This window comes from Podarcis vaucheri, assembly GCF_965113315.1.
Source record: "Podarcis vaucheri genome assembly, chromosome: 6".
Lineage (NCBI taxonomy): Eukaryota > Metazoa > Chordata > Lepidosauria > Squamata > Lacertidae > Podarcis > Podarcis vaucheri.
Genome location: NC_138764.1, coordinates 33,891,899 through 33,907,240, shown reverse-complemented (window position 1 = coordinate 33,907,240; position 15,342 = coordinate 33,891,899). Strand labels below are relative to the sequence as shown.

Here is a 15,342-nt window from a genome sequence, read left to right as displayed (position 1 = left end):
GAGTACTCTATTTGAAGCTGTATTCTATTTGAAGTCCAGTCTGAGGCTGGTTCAAAGAGAAGACCAGGCGTATCAACAGGGAGCACCTTGACAGCAGACTGAGACGACCGCACCCTTCCCAGCCCCCACTATGGAAAGATGCATTGCATTTATATTACAGTAAATTATTTCAACATTTGCATCAGTTTGTGTTTGTATGTGCCTGTATTAGAAGACAGTGGTAGCTTGGTTGTCAAACTTAATCCGTTCCAGAATTCCGTTCCAAAACCAAGGCGCGCTTTCCCATAGAAAGTAATGCAAAATGGATTAATCCATTCCAGACTTTTAAAAGCAACCCCTAAAACAGCAATTTAACGTGGATTTTACTATCTAACGAGACCACTGAAAATGAAAGCAATAAACAATGTACTGCAGTCACACAATCAATCAATCAGTAGCTGAACTGGGCTGCACACAGTCACAAAAAAACAAAAAGAGCCACAAAAACAAAAAAGCAAAATAAATAGCAAAACCAGACAGACCTCAGTGTAACACTCAGATGGTATTGCGGCACTCAAAACGAAAACATAACACTCAAAACGGAGCATGTTCGGCTTCCAAAAAATGTCCGCAAACCAGAACACTTACTTCCTGGTTTGCAGTGTTTGGGTTCCAAGTTGTTTGAGTGCCAAGGTACCACTGTATGCAGATTTATGCAAATATCTGCACTCTTTTTCAGTGATGGATTCCCCCCCTTTTTTTTCCTTTTTGTAAGTAGCCATCACATCCCCATTGTCCAAAAAGGATGCAAACCTAATCCCACCCTCCCACTTCATATCCCTTCTGCCCTGCCAGAGCGATATAAATTGGCCTCATAGTGAAGGAGAGAGGCACAAAGTGTGCTATCAGCGATATTTCTTAAAGTGAACTCTCTCTGACAGTGCATTGTTTGAGAGTATTTTCAGATGAGTGTGCAGGTTCGGTGTCAGCTGCTCGGTGGTGAGCTTTCCTTCGACACCCTTCCCCAAGTGTATTGCATAAATAAACAGAGTCTATTTGAACAAGACCAATGACAGCAAAATTGCTTGCTTGTCTCTAAAAAGACTCTAATAATGTGCACCAAGGGAGAAGGCCCGTGGTTTGACAGACCTTCCCCCGCATCCTCTTTCTGAAACATAAAAAAGGGGGGGGGAACCCACCCAATTTGATAGTAAGGAGAAGGCAGTTTAAAGTACACCCTCGGCTAATTGCATCCAAAAGAGTTATAATAAAAGAAACTATTAAATTTATGAACTTTCTCTTTGAAATATTAAACATTCGACAACTGTCATGTAGTTAAAACGCTTCTTGAACAGTATAGCGGGGAAGTTTTAGAGGAGTCCCAGAAGAAAAGGACGCTTTGCAAATCATCATTTTACAACATGGGCAATACATTATTGTGGCTCAGTCACAGCAAGCAATTTCCCAATAACAGTTTAGCAGGGGAACTTCTGCTAGAAGGGAATTACATTTTGTCAGTAACCTCTGGCAGAATCTAAAGAGTGCCATATAAATAACAACAACAACAACAACAACAACAACAACAACAACAACAACAACAACAATATATTATTTATACCCCGCCCATCTGGCTGGGCTTCCCCAGCCACTCTGGGCGGCTTCCAGAAAAATATTAAAATACTGTAATACATCAAACATTACAAGCTTCCATAAACAGGGCTGCCTTCAGATGTCTGGTAGTTGTTCTCTTTGACATCTAATAGGAGGGAGTTCCACAGGGAGGGCGCCACTACCGAGAAGGCCCTCTGCCTGGTTCCCTGTAACTTGGCTTCTTGCAGCGAGAGAACCGCCAGAAGGCCCTCGGTGCTGGACCTCAGTGTCCGGGTAGAACGATGGGGGTGGAGACGCTCCTTCAGATATACTGGACCAAGGCAACACTGGATACAAGTGCAATAGCAATGCATGTCGACTCGAAAGTAAACCCCATTGAGTTCAGTGGGTCTTACTCCCAGGTAAGTGAAGACATCTCCACATAGGCCTTGGCAATTTTAACTTCCAGCTTCAGCTTCGTGTTACACTGGACTTTCAAACATGGCTTTATAAGGGGCGCAAGGAACAGCTGTGGGGCAGCTGGCCTAAAAAAACTCCACTATGATTTACAGCCGATGCTGAGGTGCTGCAATTTTTCATCCAGCAGGGGCTTCCATTACACTTTGCAGCGCCATTGGGATTACAGAGGTGGGGCTGTCACAGCCATCTATTGGCAAGCGCCTGTGACATCAGTCGCGAAAAACAAAATGGCAGCTACCTTCCATATCCATGTCAGGTTTAGTGTACAACACACCATCTACACCACGGGTGTCAAACACAAGGCCCGCGGGCCGAATCCGGCCCGCCAGACCTCGTCATGTGGCCCGTGGCATCAAGGGCGAGGAAGCCTTCCCTGCCTGCTTGCAGACAGGGCTCCAATCGACGCACCCCGTCGGCCTTGCCTACCGGCCGGTCCCTCAACTTTCGCCTGCCTCGCGGGCCGGGCAAAGAGGCTTTCTGCTCGCTCGGTCCAGTCCAGGGCTCGCTGCGGAGGAGGCGGTCCCGCGAAGCCGAGCTCGGAGCCGGCTGCCTCCGCCCCTCGGAGCCTCCCAGGCGTGGCTGCTCGAGGGGGCGGGTCACGCGCGCGGCAACTTTTGGAGCCTGAGGGAGCTGCGGAGGCTGGCAGCGAGGGCAGGGAGCGAGAGCCACGCTTGGGACGCCGCTCGCTCGGGCCGCAAGAAGAGGCCACTGCGGCGCTGCAGCAGGCGAGGAGATGGCCGGGGGCGCGGGGCCAGGGGCTGGCTGGGGTCGCCCTGGTGGGCGGGGCTGGCAGGCAGGGAAGGGAACGGTGGAGGCAAGTGGAGAGTGGGGACCCGGCGCAGGTCTTGCCGCAGGCGGCGCGCCCTGGCTGGGCTGGGAGAGGCGAAGCTGCTGCCGGTTCAGCTGCGCAGAGTGGGGTGGAGGGAGCCGGGCGAGCGGGCGGTGTGCCACACCGCAAAGCAGGGGCGCCTCCCACCCCGAAGAGGACCGCGCCAGCATCTGGGCAGCTGGAGCAAAGTGGGAGCCTGCCAGCAACTTGGCTGCGGGAGCCTGGCTACGAAACACCGCCCCCCTCCCCACGCCAACACATCGGCTTTCTCCGGGCCGGAGGACTTGGCGGATAGCCCCCTCCCCAGGAGCAACTGCAGCAGCTCGGGGCCCCAGCAGGACATCCTGGCCACCCGTGCCCACAGTGCCGCTGGGGCTCCCTTGCAAGGAAGAAACTGCTGCTGTCCAAACTGCAGCTCCGTATCCTCCGACTCCTGAGTGCGGCCGCAGGGCGGGGGGAGGCAAGATTTGCTTCTGCTCTGCTCTGTTGGGACAGGCTCCTGTCTCCTCCCCGTTGGAGCTCCAGTCTGCCTGGAAGCCCATCTCGTCATCTTTTTTAAAAATCATTATTATTTCTTCTTCTATTCTTATTTAAAATCGTACTGGAATAGGTATATTAAATAGTGTATAGGTTCAAGACAACACACACCAGTGCCTAAGGAAAAATAACTTTGATAAAGTCCTACAGATACAACCGGCCCTTTGAGGGTGACCAAACTGCTGATGTGGCCCCCCGATGAATTTGAGTTTGACACCCCTGATCTACACTGTACTTTTAAAGCATCATGCCACTTTGAACAGCTATGGCTTCCCCCTCCCAAAGGATGCTGGGAACTATAGCTTGTTAAGGGTGCTGGTAACTGTTAAAGGTAAAGGTAAAGGGACCCCTGACCATTAGGTCTAGTCGTAGCCGACTCTGGAGTTGCGGCGCTCATCTCGCTTTATTGGCCGAGGGAGCCAGCATACAGCTTCCGGGTCATGTGGCCAGCATGACTAAGCTGCTTCTGGCGAACCAGAGCAGTGCACAGAAACACTGTTTACCTTCCTGCCGGAGTGGTACCTATTTATCTACTTGCACTTTGGTGTGCTTTCGAATTGCTAGGTTGGCAGGAGCAGGGACCGAGCAACGGGCGCTCACCCCGTCGCGGGGATTCAAACCACCGACCTTCTGATCGGCAAGTCCTAGGCTCTGTGGTTTAACCCACAGCGCCACCCGCATCCCTCTGTTAGCTGTTAAAGGTAAAGGTAAAGGTACCCCTGCCCGTACGGGCCAGTCTTGACAGACTCTAGGGTTGTGCACTCATCTCACTCTAGAGGCCGGGAGCCAGTGCTGTCCGCAGACACTTCCGGGTCACGTGGCCAGCGTGACGAAGCTGCTCTGGCGAGCCAGCGCAGCACACGGAAACGCCGTTTACCTTCCCGCTAGTAAGCAGTCCCTATTTATCTACTTGCACCCGGGGGTGCTTTTGAACTGCTAGGTTGGCAGGCGCTGGGACCGAGCAACGGGAGCACACCCCGCCGCGGGGATTCGAACTGCCGACCATGCGATCGGCAAGTCCTAGGCGCTGAGGTTTTACCCACAGCGCCACCCGCGTCCCCTGTTAGCTGTTAGGAGACCCCTATTCTCAGAATGGTTCAACAACCAATCCCCTCTTCCCAGGGAACTCTGGGAACTGTAGCTCTCAACTGGGTGTTCTGTGGATCACCTTTTGCTCTGATTCTGTGGTAAAATGTGGGTAAAATGTGGGACAAAAAAACTGCTCAGACACAGAGTTTTAAACTCCAGACCTGCGCCTGGAAAGTGGGGCACAACTACGTATCACATCATCAGTCCTGGATGGCCTATTTGGATGGCATTTCCAAAGGCTGCAGTACTATATCCACTTACTTGGGAGTAAGCCCCATTTTCTCTTTTCCTCTCTTTCCTATACTCCCTCTCTGCACATCCATCATCCATTTCCTCTCTTCTGGCTTGTGGAGCATACGAAATCAGGTGGAGCGCTGTGTTTTAAGAGATATTTAGTTCACTTCTCATTGATTATATGAGCGGAAAATACTGGAGTCTGGCTTTGACTTCGCGCCCTCCTCAATCAGTTTCTGCGCTTCAGTGTTTAGATAAAGAGAAATTAAGATGTGAAGCTGGCCTGCTGGGTCCTAAGACGGTGCAGGAACCAACCACTGTTTTTAAGAACAACAGTTCAATTCCTGGCACAGAATCTAGTGAGTGGCTGACAAGATGGGGGATTATAGGCTGCCTTATAGCTCCTGGCTGTGGGGAAGCTTACTTTGATATCACTTGAGTAAATAGCAGTCAAAAGCCAAGAGGAATGGCTGGAAATAGAAAAGAAAAGGTAAGTTATTCTTAACAGGTTAATGTTCCTCCTCTTTTATTGAGTTCATATATTTTATTTGTGATTGTTGTTGAAGTTGCCTTATTTTCCCTCTCTATTTAATGATCACCGTCACATTTACAGGGGCGCGGGTGGCCCTGTGGGTTAAACCACAGGGCCTAGGACTTGACGATCAGAAGGTTGGCGGTTCGAATCCCTGCGACGGGGTGAGCTCCCGGTGCTCGGTCCCTGCTCCTGCCAACCTAGCAGTTCCAAAGCACGTCAAAGTACAAGTAGATAAATAGGTACCGCTCCGGCAGGAAGGTAAACGGCATTTCCGTGCTCTGTTCTGGTTCGCCAGAAGCGGCTTAGTCATGCTGGCCACATGACCCGGAAGCTGTACGCCAGCTCCCTCGGCCAATAAAGCGAGATGAGCACCGCAACCCCAGAGTCGGCCACGACTGGACCTAATGGTCAAGGGTCCCTTTACCTTTACCTTTTTATCACATTTACACCCCAAGCTTTACCTTTACCTTTTTATCACATTTACACCCCAAGCAGCTCAGGGAAGTGGAGCCATCCCATTTTATCCTCACAACAATCTTTTTTGAGATAAAGGTTATGCCAAGAGACAAGGATTGGCCTAAGGTCGCCAACTGAGTTTTATTGTTGAATGGGAATTCGAACCCAGTGCTCTCTTACCCCATACTCTCACCACTACGCCGTACTTGATTGTAATGATCAAAAAGCATCCTTTGCTCTAGAGACCTTAGAAATACTCTGCAGTTTTGCATCAACTTCCAGTTCGGCAAATACAACACAGAAGCCAGTAAATGGCATTACAAAGTTTCGTTTTCCCGAGGCTCAGTCTGGAAACTCACCAATAGGTGCAATTGCACTCCTGAAATTCTTCTTAGGTACAGTTCGTTGCTGTGCTCTGTAAGGAACTAAGCCGTGGGGGGGGGGGGAGAAAGAACACCTCAAGAGTCAGCACAGTATTGTAGCTGTACATTTGTAAATAGCTATTAACAAAGGTGTCGTTAGTCTCTGGTGCTCCTTCCCATCTCTCTCCAAAAACGAAAGATCCTTCAGAGGTTTTCCTGAACCTTCCGCTTCTCAAGAACCAAGAGGGCAAGGGCATAGTGTTATGTACTGAAGTTCTCACCCTGGGCCAGCAGGGGGATACTGTAGATAGTTATGCAAATGAAGGATCGAAAGTGACGTTCAGTGATTGGATAGTTTGTATGCAAATGAAGGCTCGAAAGTGACGTTCAGTGATTGGATAGTTTGTATGCAAATGAAGGATCGAAAGTGACATTCAGTGATTGGCTGGTTACAGAAAATGGTTACTGTTGCATTCTAGTGGAGCTCTATATAAGCAGGCTGACTGAGCTCCTCAGTTCAGTTCTGTTCCAGCTTACAAATAAAGAGCTGCTTTGGAAGAATCTCTGTGTCGTCTGATATGTTTGCCCACAACTTAACACATAGCGTATGTTGAAGCAAGTCTAATAGATGGCGTGTATGAGACTAAACCTTCAGAACCACAATCTGCTAAAGTGGGACGCTCAAACCAGAAGGATGAGGTGGTTCTGCAATTGGGACAGGAGACTCGGACACAGAGACATCAGTGCCATAATGGACCTACAAAGGAGAGAGGTAACACGGAAAATGTTTAAGCTGTGTCACTGAGAAAGCTGTTAAAGCTTCATTTCCTCCTTGAGTGCAGACATGGCCCCATCAGACTATTCCTCTTCTTCTCCTCCAGTGCTGATGCCAGGAGTCTGGTCCTCTGCATCCTTTTCACATCCTCTGCATCCTTTTCACGACCTCACACAACAGACTTCTGTGTGTGCAGCAGAACTTGTCACCTCCATCTCTCTGTACACCCTCATAATCAGCTTGGGGGGAGGGTGCTTTGGGACCATGGGACACCTGTTACATTTAATAATAATAATAATAATAATAATAATAATAATAATAATAATAATTCATACCACGCCCATCTGGCTGGGCCTCCCCAGCCACTGTGGGCGGCTTCCAACAAAATATTAAAATACCGTAATACATCAAACATTAAAAGCTTCCCTAAACAGGACTGCCTTCAGATGTCTTCTAAAAGTCTGGTAGTTGTTGTTCCTTTTGACATCTGATGGGAGGGCATTCCACAGGGCAGACCCTCTGCCTGGTTCCCTGTAACTTGGCTTCTCACAGTGAGGGAACCACCAGAAGGCCCTCGGCGCTGGACCTCAGTGTCTGGGTAGAACGATGGGGGTGGAGACACTCCTTCAGATATACGTCACAGGATTAACTCACAAACGAGGGATCCATGCAATGTTGGATGATGCCTTCCAGAACAGAGTTGGTGGGTACATGAGGGAAAGAAAGGAAAAGGAAGTCCCATTGCACAGTTGAACATCCACTCATGCAGTGTTGATTAGAACCCATCAGGTCCAGAGACTTAAAAGTCTTTAATTGCACTGTTGACTATTCTAGACCATATTTATCCTTCAAGAGGGATCCTTCCTGTTTCTGCTGACAGTTCTAACACAATGAAGATTTTCATGTCCAGTTACAACACTCTCTGACAGTACTAGCAGAGTTAAAAGGTTCAGGCGTTTCCATTATAAATGCTCCTTTTAGGAGAGTGGAACTTGGCTGCTTAAAAAACATGCTTTAGGCTAAAACTCTCTCAACAAGGTCTCATTCCCAGAACACTCCTTATTTATTTACAGCATTTTTCATTATTTCAAAAAATCTCTCCAAGCACTTTTAACAATCAAGATTAGAAGTTTCCAACCTTCCAGTGGGTGGCAAGTCACAAGGTGGGGCTTCCAAAGAGCAAAGATTCCTTCCCTCCATTACAGTTTTGGAATTTAAAAAAATGGCTTTTATTTGCTTTGCTCTCACAGATTACAGTTTATGACGATTTGGTGAGCCTGACATAGATAAGCAGTTCTTTCAAATTACCTGTATCTGCGTTTTCCAAATATTGGATTGCAACCCACAACGTGGTCACGAAGGAGTACAGCTGGCTCAACATTCTGCAAGAGGGAAGGAATGTTAAGTCTTTGGGAAAATATCAATAACTCAGTCAATACTAAAGTGGTCTTTATGATAACTAGATAAGAATACATGGCACGCAGAACCAAATGCCAATGGGATAGACTGCCCTCGAGAAATATGTCAGAGCCAAAGAACCAAATAAAGAGGTGAAATATTTGGGTAATCATTTTTATTCCAACCCAATGCAATCTTCAATCAACTTTTGCAGGTGTTGGTAATATTTCAGTTTGAACAGGGTGCCGGTGATCTTTGGGTCTATTGTGTCATGTATTCTTCACCGGACGGATCTCATTCACACTTAAAATTCTGGAAAACATTGCCCTGTTGAATGTTATCCCTGGGTTTAAAATGAAACAGAATGGGCTTTCATGTAGATTGTAGAGAATAATGTTTTGTGAAGACCCAAAACCCTGTATTCAGTTACTGGGATGAGTAGTTCTTTGCAGAAGAATGGGTAGGGGGTACAAGACAAAATTGGTGATATCTGCACAAGAACAACTTTGCTATTGATATCAATGAAGCACATTCACTGTACTCTTTTAGGTGCCTGCTAAAAACATGATTGTTTAGACAAGTCTATCCAGATTGCTTGGAAAGTTGAGGTAATTTAAATCTGTTTTAGTATTTTAACTTTTGTATATAAAAGACATAAATTTTAAAGTATGGCTGTAAATTTTCCCTGCTTTTATTGTTTAATTTTTTAAAAAAATCGCTTTAATAGTTTTGGGTGTTGTTTATTTTTTTTACAATCAAGTGGTGTCTAAATTTTATTACATAATGCCAAAGTAGCTATTCTTCAACTACAGAGAGATTGCAGCTAATCTGCAGTTCAAACAAGGTCCTGATCACAAAGCATACAGCATTTAAAAAAATAAATATATAGTGTCATCCAGGATATATGGACTCTAGTAATGACTTAGGAACCCAGTCTCTCTACTGAAACCCAAAATCTGCCAAAAGATTAAAACATCAAACTGCTTCAAAGTCTCAAGAGTTCAAAGAAACAGTTTTGGGATTTGGTAAAGGAATTCTTAAAGAGAAAATGGCACTTCCTGTTTCACACAAACAACTTTTTTTTCCTGATTGTGGTGTGTGTTATTATAGATGTACTCTTCACCTCAACCCACCCCCTAATCTTTCATTACTATTACAGTTGCCATCAAATTTTGCCTAACCTGAAATTGGAAACAAAATTTTCATTCACCGATTCCTTCATAGGCAAAAACAAAACAAACCCTGAGAAATCTCAAAGGCAGCTCATTTATTTTTTTAAAAAAGATTGGTTGAAGTTCTCTGGGAAGTTCCACCCACCTCCAGTAATTGCCTTTTCTGTCATGTGGCAAATCAGATACAGAGTATTTGGTTTGCACAATCCCAAATTCATAATGGCCCTTCAATACTGAAACCTTGTGTATAATGACCACTTACATAACTCCCTATGGACTCTAGCGAGGCTACCAATGTTAATAAAAACATTTATGGAATTGTTGCGGCCTGTTGGAATGACATCAATGAAATGCTTTCTTGTTCCCCTCCAACTCTTTGTTGGGAAAATATCAAAGGCAGTGGAATAGTAGGTGTCCCCAAATGTCTTAATTCAGAGAACTAGTGTTAACTGAGTCTGATTAGCTCCATTTATCTCTAATTAATTACCTTTACCTAATTAGACACCCTGTTTCCAGTAGACATGGAGTCAAGTAGACTAGATTATTAGTGCAGTCATTGTGCCTTTACAAAATCCTGAAATTAATGAAACGTGCAAAAGAATCTGCAGTTTTAATTGCACAGGTGTTGCCTTATGGCAAAGCTTTATCATCTGATTACACCAAGGGATTATTAGTGACTTTTTATATAGAGGATGAGCCTGTGAAATGTACCTTAGCAACAGCTCATTAGTTTAGGGTTGTTACTGTATTATTTATTACATTCAGCCTTCCCCATTATCTAGATTGATTCATGGACCTATATATTTCTTCCCCTCTGTTTGGGTGGAGGGGGGAGAGAGAGAAATCGGTGGCTATTGCCAGTCCAGCTGCAATGAGGAGGGGGAAGCTGAGTGGCATTTAACAACTGTATTTCTCATCTGTAGGAAAATAAGCAATTTAAGCAGTAGCAAATAGAGAGATTAAGGCAAAGTGAGTGAGATAGATAGATGATAGATAGATAGATAGATAGATAGATAGATAGATAGATAGATGATAGATAGATAGATAGATAGATCCATACTTTGGTCATAATAATCATATATAGAGATATATGATATGATATATTATATATGATATTTATATATACTGCACAAACAAAAATGTCTCATTTTGTAACATACAGGTTCACTTTGATAAATCTATCAGATTTCTATATTTAAAAAGAAAACCCTGTGGGGCTCTTATTTCACTCTTCCCATACCAGATACACAACATTAAAAATAACAGATGTGTTGTTTCTAAATTTTGAACTATCCAGCGTTTTACGCCACCAACAAAGTTTAGGAGATGCTATAGGTTACAAAGGTATGACCTTACATTACCCAGCTCTCCCCAGAAAAAACCTTTAGACCTCCCGGCTTCCAGGCTGACATGCTATAGCTGCTCTGCACTGAACAGGGCCTCAGACTTGCACTCAGCAGAAGGGGCACTTATTGATAAATCAATAAACCCTTTAAATGCACTGTAAACAAAGATTGTAACATATTGGATTCTACAGCACATTCCCCTCCCCACCTCCTCCACCCTTCCCAACACGTAAGCCGAAAGATTTTTTTTTTTTTTTAAAGGGGCGGGGGGTGGAGAGAAGTACATTAACTGCGAGATGTAAAATACGGCTGTTCGCTCGTTGCTGAATTTAAAACAGTGAAAGATAGCAGGTGCCCCTTGTATTCTATAGGATCTGACAACTAATCTGAGCAGTAATGATGAATATTTAATGATGCTCCTTTCAAGCATGAATGCATAACTATGCATGGGTGCGCATGCATCACAAAGCATATAAACTTTAATCTCTAAACTACAGCTGTAATTAAGTAGGTAGATAACGCAGCATGTATAATTAGAATATACATACATAAACATGTGATGTGTTGCAGCCTCTGCTCAAGCAATTTGCCAGAGAGAACGGAGCTCTTCTGAGGAGCGATGCGCACGTTATCAAGGACTGTAACTTCTAACCTTATGATATGTGTGTGTCTTTGTCTTTGATGAGCATATGCCATGGGCAGTGACTGGGAGCTTATCTGGATGGGGGGCAGACCTTCCGTTGAAAATCGAAATGTGCAGCACACCCAACAAGGCTTCACAAATGTTTTTGAACCTACCCAAGTGGTTGACCACTAGTGAAGGTCAGCTGGCTAATAGCGGGGGCTACTCAGTGGTGGCTCCACAGTTGTAGGAGTCCTTTCCCCAGGAGCTCTGCCAAGCACTCTCTCTCTCCTAGGACTCAGCTACATTAGCCAAAAAACGTTTTGAATTCGTTATAAACATGCAACACCAGATGGCGCAAGGGAGCAAAAACACGTTCTATGCAGTTTTTACATAGCTCCCTCCTTTTGTTATAACAATTTAATTTCTCATTTTTTAATAGCATTTTTTCTTGTATGTAGACCCATTCCTAGCCTTTAGAGATGGGGTGATGCTTTTATTCCTCAAATTACTTTATGGAGTGGCTTTATGATAATTTTCCACATTTGTCTTTAACACGGATAGTGAATACAGAGAAGGGTGGGCAGACTAAAACGCTCAACAACCAAAGAAATATTGATTTCTTAATTTTGGGTTCAAAAAAATAGGGGTTGTCTGATACATGGGGGTGTCCCATACACTGAAAAATATGATATATTTACAGGAGAAACAGCTTCAAGCATGAACCTGGTGCTGGAATATGCATACAAACATCAGTCTACATGGCTAGTTGAGGAGGAGAGAGAGAAGGAACAGGAAATACTTCTTGGAGTCTTCCTGCTCAAGAGTGTGGTTTTTGAACCAGCTGTAAAGCCACCTCACAGGGACGTGGGTGGCGCTGTGGTCTAAACCACAGAGCCTCTTGGGTTTGCTGGTCAAAAGGCTGGCGGTTTGAATCCACACTCTGCCCCAACTTCAGTCAACCCAGCAATTCGAAAGCACACCAGTGCAAGTAGATAAATAGGTACCGCTGCAGCGGGATGGTAAATGGCGTTTCCATGAGCTCTGGCTTCCGTCATGGTGTTCCGTTGCGCCAGAAGTGGTTTAGTCATGCTGGCCACATGACCCAGAAAGCTGTCTGTGGACAAACGTTGGCTCCCTTGACCTAAAGCGAGATGAGCGCCGCACCCCATAGTCGCCTTTGACTGGACTTAACCATCCAGGGTTCCTTTACTTTTAAGCCACCTCACAGCATTACCATCTAATCTGTATTCAATCCATTTGCTAATCAAAATATAATGGGGAACTTTGTCAAATACTTTGCTGAAATCAAGATAAATTAGGTCCAAAGCGTTCCCACAGTCCACTAAACTATTAACCTCAGACACCCAAAAAAGATTAGTCTGGCAGAATCTGACAAGTCCATGCTGGCTTCTCCTAGTCATCAAAATGCTTAGAAATTAATTCCCTTAGAATTGTTCCTAGTATTTTTCCTGGTCCCTTATAAAGACTTGGGATATCATCAACATTCACCTGCCTCCAGTCCTGTCACACCTCACCTCCCTTTGTCATATATATTGCTTGGGCTACTGCTGCTGGTTCCTTTGACAAACAAGACCTAGCTTTCTCTCTCTCTCTCTCTCTCTCTCCCCCCCCCTGCTTCTGGCACAGGCTCCTGTGAACAGCTGACAGCAGCTGTTTCGATAAGCTGGTCCTAGCTACATCCCTGGGAGGCCTCAGTCATGCCAGGTATTTTGATGAGCCAGGCACCCTATTGGTGTGTGTGTGTGTGTGTGTGTGTGTGTGTGTGTGTGTGTATATATGCAGGTTTTGGTGTCTTCGGGTGTCTTCCCGTGTAAGAGTCGGGGTGTCTGTGCGACGTTTCGACGAGGTCTCACTCGTCATCTTCAGGCTGGTGCTTTCGGCTTCTTGTTACTGGAACAGAGCAGAATCTGGTGTTTGAGTTCCTATAAATACTGTTGAGGGGTGTGGTGTATAGCCTCCAACGTTCTGGGCAGAGAGGAAGTTCCTAGATTAGTGTGCCTTTTCTTCTTTTGTTCCTTAATTACTTGAGGGATATCTTGAGTGATTTCATGAGTGATATTCTGAATACCACTGGGTGGGTCATTAAGTGTAGATTAGTTGCTAAAGCTTTCGTGTCTTGACCTCTTGAGCTTGTGAAGAGTTTTTCTGAGAAGATGGCTGTGCTGCATTTAGTTGTGCTCTGGCTTGGCTTCGTGTATAGGGGCGAGCTGTGGTTTTGTGCCTTGTGCCAGCCAGATCTGTGTAGGGATTGCAGGGGGGTGCAGCATCCGGAGGTGCCACTATAGTTTGGCTACTGGATGGAGTCTGTAATATGTCTGTGGACCACAGCTCGCCCCTATACACGAAGCCAAGCCAGAGGACAACTAAATGCAGCACAGCCATCTTCTCAGAAAAACTCTTCACAAGCTCAAGAGGTCAAGACACGAAAGCTTTAGCAACTAATCTACACTTAATGACCCACCCAGTGGTATTCAGAATATCACTCATGAAATCACTCAAGATATCCCTCAAGTAATTAAGGAACAAAAGAAGAAAAGGCACACTAATCTAGGAACTTCCTCTCTGCCCAGAACGTTGGAGGCTATACACCACACCCCTCAACAGTATTTATAGGAACTCAAACACCAGATTCTGCTCTGTTCCAGTAACAAGAAGCCGAAAGCACCAGCCTGAAGATGACGAGTGAGACCTCGTCGAAACGTCGCACAGACACCCCGACTCTTACACGGGAAGACACCCGAAGACACCAAAACCTGCATTCCTGTACCCGTGAAAATCTACGAAAGCATATATATATATATATATATATATATATATATATATATATATATATATTGGCAGGCTGCTTTTCACCACAGACATGGTCCCAACACAAAATAAAACACAGTGCTTACAACAAAATGACAGCTAAAATTCAGATTAAGAGCAACAGTTCATAATGCAAATATCCCCCAACTCCACACCAGGAGCAGCCAAGATGTGTTAATTACGTAACCAAAGCTCATCGGTGACGTAGTCATCTATACTGCCAAGAGGAGAGAGAGTTCCACAGCCAGAGCACAGTTACTGAGAAGGCGTTATCCTGCATCCCCACACAAGAAGCAACATTTGCCAGTGGGGCAACAATAAGGTCCCTTCTGCCGATCTAAGAGCCTAGGCTGGCTGATATGGAGGAAAGGTTCTCCATAAGACACCTGTCTCAATGGTAGGGGGTGATTATATATTTTAATCTGTGTTCGATCAGCTTGGTTGCGACTTTTGTGCCAGTGGTGGTCCAGCCTGCTTCATTGCCTCAAGCTTACTGGGAAAACCAGGGGGGAGCTCCTCAGCATCGAAGAAGGTATTTCATGATACCTGTTAATAGCCCTTTCCATCTCACCATTCCAGGTAGTGAGACGAGGGCTTCAAAAGAAGTGTCATCCATGCAACCCGAATTTCCCCGAGCATTCAGGAATCATTGGGATTCCATAACCATCTTAGTTGAAGGGTGCTTCTTACACAAGCCAGATATGACACCTGATATACTTTACTTCACCCTGTAAGAATGACTAGAAATAGAAATTACTCACATTTCCCTCCTTGGTTGGGAGGTCTCAGCCTTAAGGAGCAAAGAACCAGCTGTTTGGGTTGGTTTAATGAGTGAATAAAACAAAGCACTACATATGCAAGTGTCTAAAATGGTATCCTTAATCTCTAAAACTAGGGTCAGCTTTTGCTACCCATCCCTTACCTTTTAGCATTTTGCTTTCTAACAGTTGCTTTCCAGAGCAAAAATCTTGTATATATGACATACACCAGCATTTACTATGAAATGGCCAAGTGCTCTGAGGATGTCAGAAACTATTCTGAGTGGGCAGTTAAGACAAGTGCTGACTAGCATACTTACCCTCTGATCAACTTTCCCTATTAGTAGC

The 15,342-nt window shown here is 45.2% G+C and overlaps 1 long non-coding RNA gene across 1 annotated transcript in view; it reads left to right on the top strand.

The window, feature by feature from the left end:
• Positions 1 to 8,512, top strand: part of LOC309535229 — a 31,083-nt gene extending 22,571 nt beyond the window's left edge. The window contains exon 3 of the long non-coding RNA XR_014221141.1: positions 8,117 to 8,512. This is a non-coding gene — a long non-coding RNA (uncharacterized lncRNA). The remainder of the gene's footprint in view (positions 1 to 8,116) is intronic.
• The last annotated feature ends 6,830 nt before the right edge of the window (positions 8,513 to 15,342 follow it).